At 32.2% G+C, this 6,221-nt stretch overlaps 1 pseudogene; it reads left to right on the top strand.

Annotated features, from left to right (window-relative positions):
* The first annotated feature begins 286 nt into the window (after nt 1-286).
* On the top strand, nt 287-2,926 carry LOC134681599 (EMILIN-1-A-like; annotated as a pseudogene).
* Nucleotides 2,927-6,221: the final 3,295 nt, after the last annotated feature.

Raw genomic sequence — 6,221 nt, 5'->3', positions numbered from 1 at the left:
ACCATTTGCCGGTCTTTAATTTGCAAACAAAAAATCTTAGACTCTTGACAGTTTTTTTTTTATTTGTTGTGGTTTTTTTTAATAAACCACGTGAGCGATGCATATAAATAATTCTCATTTGTTGCCGGAATTTTGTCAGGTTCCTTACTAAAAAAGTTGAGTAAAGAAAACAATTGTTAAGCAATGCATATAAATATTTGCATTAGTAATTTTCGAAACATATGAGTTCTTGCAGGTTTTTAAATACACAGTCGGAGTGAAGAAAACAATTGTTAAACTTGTAATAATGGTACTAAGAGGGATTTTGTTTCTACATTTTTTAATTACGATTATGAAATACGCGAAAGGACAAAATAGTGACAATTCTTCAAAATATACCTTTAGTTGCTTTGTTTAATACCACGAAACTTAACCAGGTGTTGACGATCGCTATTCAGAAGGAAGTAAAAGATATCATGAACCAGATGATTCCTCGGATAAAACAGGCTGTTATTGCTGACATTGGAAACGGTATGAAAAAGTTCATATACAGTGCATAGTTTGGCGTTAATATTGAGTCACTGATAAGGTCTTTGCGTCGGAACTAAAGACATTTATTCTAAAAACAGTTGTTGGCATGACACGGGTTATGTTCTTCTCATATATTTTATGATGGTATGATACTAAACCCCTAACGGGAAGGATTGTGCCTGATGTTCATATGATGAAATCATAATCTTTCAGTCAGTTTAATTGAAGTCTGGAGCTGGCATGTCAGTTAACTGCTAGTAGTCTGTTGTTATTTATGTATTATTGTCATTTTGTTTATTTTCTTTGGTTACATCTTCTGACATCAGACTCGGACTTCTCTTGAACTGAATTTTAATGTGCGTATTGTTATGCGTTTATTTTTCTACATTGGTTAGAGGTATAGGGGGAGGGTTGAGATCTCACAAACATGTTTAACCCCGCCGCATTTTTGCGCCTGTCCCAAGTCAGGAGCCTCTGGCCTTTGTTAGTCTTGTATTATTTTTATATTAGTTTCTTGTGTACAATTTGGAAATTAGAATGGCGTTCATTATCACTGAACTAGTATATATTTGTTTAGGGGCCAGCTGAAGGACGCCTCCGGGTGCGGGAATTTCTCGCTACATTGAAGACCTGTTGGTGACCTTCTGCTGTTGTTTTTTATTTGGTCGGGTTGTTGTCTCTTTGACACATTCCCCATTTCCATTCTCAATTTTATTTTGTGACAGAAAATAATAACTGCCATGAAAATGTTTTCGAGTACTGAATGTAAGTGTATAGAGTGCCAGCAGCAGATGATATCTCTCACAGGGCCATCAATATTTTACAAAATGATTCTACCTTTGTTGTACATTCGAGAAATTCTAAAACACAACTTTTTTTTTCAAACGTCAGCTTGTGTTTGTTTATGTAAAAATATAATATTTACAGTAAGTGTACAAAAGGCCCTTCCACTGTAAGTTCGGTAAATTAAAACAATTGTGGCCCTTTAGAATCGATAAATATCCAAAATTGTCAACCCTTAAAAGTTATTTCACTTCGGGCTGCGCCCTCACTGAAATAACCTTCTCGTGTTGACAATTTTGGATATTTACATTTTCAACAGGCCATAATTGTATATTGTTCTCTTGTAACAACCTTCATTCTGTATTGAACTTTAATAAGTTACGCCTTTGAAAAACACTTAAAGAAAATAGCATACCATAAAAGTATGAAGAATACAAAACTCATAATAAAGTGCAAAGCTACACGACAACGCCGCTGCTATGTTTATTAAGTATGTTACCTATGAACATTCAAAATCACATTTGTATATATTATACTTCACACAACATAATACAAAAAAACAACATCCAGTCCTATCAATCTTATTGTCCGGCTTATAAATAACTAAAAAGGGAGACTTATTGAATAAATTAAAATGTTCAAAGTTATTAAATGAGGAAAACCGCTCCTTTGACGTTGTCGTGCTGAATGACCGAAACCCCGGTTTCGGCGGGAAACTGACCACACGATAGGTACACCTATACATCATGAAAAGTCAAGAGAAAATAATTTCACTCTAATTCTCTACGTTCAACTGTATGAAATTATATTTATATTATATTATGCTTCTTAAATATAATTCTTTATAATATGGTCTCTGGCGGAGAGTTGTCTCATTGGTGTTCGCACCACGTCATTTGTATGGTGTTTAAATTACTAATATGCTGAGACAATACAAATATATGTAACAAGTATTGGTTTCGAAAATCATTTTCCCTTTCAATAAATATAAAGACAATATAGACAGTATTCGGGTTATTTTTCATGTGTTATAAAAATTGAATATTACATTGAAAATTAGTTTTCAGAACCTGGAAAAGAACAGGAAAGGCCAGCTTTTACAGCATCGCTTACATCATCTAAGAATCTTGCTAGTAGTGAAGTTGTGATATTTGACAAAGTATGGTTAAATATGGGTGCCGCTTACAATCAGGACACAGGCGTTTTTACTGCGCCGAAAACGGGACTCTACTCTATTTCAACAACGGTTATGTCTTATTATACCACCATGTTACACTGCGATTTGTGGAAGAATAATCAGAAACTGGTCAGAGCTTTCGGTACTAAATTATCGACTGGGACTCTGAATGTTGTGGTTGCATTAAAGAAGAGTGACACAGTTTATGTCAAACATGCTGGTGGTAGGGAACAGATTTATGGAAATCATAGGTCGACATTTTCTGGATACCTAATTACCGAATAAACCAGTAAAAACCTTTAGAAGAATTTGATCTGGAAAAAAAGAAATGAATTCGGCAAAACACACGTTATGTATAGAAAATGTCATACTCATGTTCACTGAAAATTTCCAAATGCTAGTACCTATTTATATTGTTTCAAAACAAAATATATATGCATTTTTTAGGGAACGACATATAATTTTATTATATCTATTGAGTAATAAATAAAAGATTTCTAACAAAGTTTTTTTTTTTATATCTTTGTTTATTTCTACAGTTAATGATAGCTAATAACGATGTCGCAATCAAAGTTAACATAAACAAATAATTAATGTGAGAATGGTATTCCTAGATAAATTCAAAGCACGTACAACATATTTGTTACGAATTCACTCATTTACGTTGATTTGGTGACACAGCCAAAATATATTTAATGCCTTCTTTAATTCTTCTATTTCATAAATCGATTTCAATGATTATAGTTTGTGATGAATTAATCATCTGAATTTGTATAACTGTGTGGCAGCTTCAATTTCAATTTATAATGACGAGAAACATCGTCAAATCAGCTATATATAGTTCTGTTCTATAAATACCTTACTGATTATCTTAGGTTCGATTTCATGTAAACAAAATGCACGTACATGCATGTGCATCTGTCGCTGATCACGTGTAATGGCTGATTGATAGATAATGAGAAGTGCCATTGAACCATCACTGAATTTCAGCAGTATTGTTCTCGATATTTGTCCAATATACTATATCGTCACTTTTTCTGCATATCCTTGTGCACATAGAATTAGTTTCATTTGATTTCTGTGTTTATTACAAATTACAATTGAAGATGTGCGTATGACTATGCTACCATTGCCGTTCGCCCTTTAAAAGTACAATATTAATTTTACATTTGTCTCAGTTTTTTACATTCTTTATAAACCATATAATTATTGAACACTTTGTCAATGAGTGTGATTGGTTATTCATTAAATACTATGATATATGGTGTGTCTTTAAATCCCCACAGGGACACTTAGCTGTACATTACTGAATACATATACATTTGTACATGACAATAACTCAACTATATGTATGCTTTGTATTTCAAATGAAAGATTGCAACTCATAGTTCAAACATTTTGGTAATAAAAAGGAAATATAAAATATAAAAAAGATTTGGTATGATTGCCAATGAGACAATTATTTACAAGAGACCAAAATGACACAGAAATTAACAACTACAAAAAAATATATACGTCACCGTACGGACTTCAACAAGGAGCAAATATCATACCGCATAGTTAGTTATAAAAGGCCCCGAATTGACAATATAAAACAATTCAAACGAGATAACTTACAGCCTAATCTATGAACAAAATAATGAATAAAAGTCTGGTACCACGTATTCAAACAACATTTCAGTAAAATATGTTTTTTTTAATGGAAATAACAAAAGCAGTTCTTTGGGACTCATTAAACTTATATATTTCAACATTTAAACCAGTTATATATATTATAGCATGCTAGAAACAAAGCTTTCTCAAGTTTTATTTGAACAGATTTTTTTTTCTTAACTTGAAAATCGTAATCAAAGATCAGACTGTCTGAAGGATACGATTGCCATAGTTTTCATTGACACATGTATAGCAGTTATGACAACTTTTCATTTAGCAAATGCATGAATTTTGGCCAAAATTGAAAATATCAAAGAGGAAAAAAATAGATCAAAGGATACTGCCTCAAAAAAAGCATGAGCATGCGTGAGTCTGACGCATTTTTGGCAGCCCTGGTACAGCTGGATAGTATTATTTTCAAAACTTATTCAAGACATTCAACTGCACATGCAAAATGTAATAATCTGAATAGTTACTCAACTTTAAAAATAGCCAATCCCAGATACAAGTGTATGAGCAATGTACTTATTGTGTTTTATTTTTTGTACTATCAATTCTAAGTTTACTTTCCACAGCAGTCAATGAGAGTGAGGAAGGTATTTCATCATTAATTATAGGAGGAACCCCATTTCTAACGCTTTAAATATTATTTTTTTGGGTCCGTGGGCATGACTCCTTTCCGTACACACTCCTTTGTTTAAATTGAGATCGTTCTTAATATAATAAGACGTTTATCGACATCTAACAAGTTATTTTTCTAGACGAGTCGTAGTGTATTTCGTTGACGGAAAATACTTCCAGAAGGGAGACAACTCGAAACGATAATATGGAAGACTCCATTTCGACTGAAGGGGTGTTATAGGTAAACATATAATTTAAATGATGCATATGATTTAAAATTATACAACAACAATAAACCTCAATAATTACATCAGATGTAAGTTTCATTATAATACGTTATTCTGATTGGCTAACATGTTATTCCGTAAACAATTGCATCAGACAATAACATTTATCATGCATGATGACACGAGATCCCACAAAAAAGTGCACAGGTGAATTAAATAAAACTGGATAAAAATCGTGTTTTCATGATTTTAGCTAAAAAAAATGTAATTATAAGTATTGAATACTTCTTTTTGAAACTTTATAGGGTTGTAAAAGCGTTGACCGTACGTACATTTTTAGAATGAAGTTCCGCGCTTCATACAAAATTTACTTCGGTCAACGCTTTTACCACCCAATAAATTTACAAAAAGAAGCATTCAATTCTTAAATAGCAGACAGACAAAGAAAGAATCGCATGAGTTTCAAATCAATCAATGAAGTGGGGAATCCAGAGAAACCACTCAATCGGATAATCAAGAAAACTATACGCATGCGCATTAATACATAAACAAAATCGCGACTTGCGATTTGGAACAAGAACGTTTATTAAATGATATGATGAATGGTTCTCCATATCTTCATGAGAGTTCAGTATCAAATATCAGTTTCATAACGGTAAAATATAGAAATACTCCACTTCAGTTCTTATATGACAGAAATAGAATTTTCGGAATTCAGAGAACTCTCGCATTTAATTATCAAAACTGGGGAATTTCCTCTGACGTGTTTCTAAATTTATAAATACACTAAATATAAATACTGCTTAATTATGATTTTCCGTGTTGTTAAAAACACGCATATTGGTCAAGGGAAATATCAAACATGAAGATTATGAGAAGAACATTACTGGAAAGTTGTTTATATCCAATTTTTTGGCTTATTTTTACCTTTTAAAGCAAGACAATCATAAGAATCTGAGAGGTTACTGAATGTTTAGAATAAAACAGTTGACGCGAGGGAATGAGCCCTGAGTCAACGGTAAAAGTCTACAGATTGCTTGAAAGCAATCGTATCCCAAAAATTAAAATTGTAAAAATGTAATTGTAGAAAATCATCCCTAAATTACATCTAGAATACTATAAGTGTTTGTGCTATCATATGATATGCGATAGTATTTTCCAACAACCATGGTTTTGTCTTGAATACTAGCATTAACAATTGGAAAATGGTACTAGGAACTAAAAAAAATCATTTAAATTGTGATAAAGTT

Source organism: Mytilus trossulus, chromosome 8 (genome assembly GCF_036588685.1).
Source record: "Mytilus trossulus isolate FHL-02 chromosome 8, PNRI_Mtr1.1.1.hap1, whole genome shotgun sequence".
NCBI lineage: Eukaryota > Metazoa > Mollusca > Bivalvia > Mytilida > Mytilidae > Mytilus > Mytilus trossulus.
Note: the sequence above shows the minus strand (reverse complement) of the source record. Positions and strands in the feature narration are given on the sequence as shown.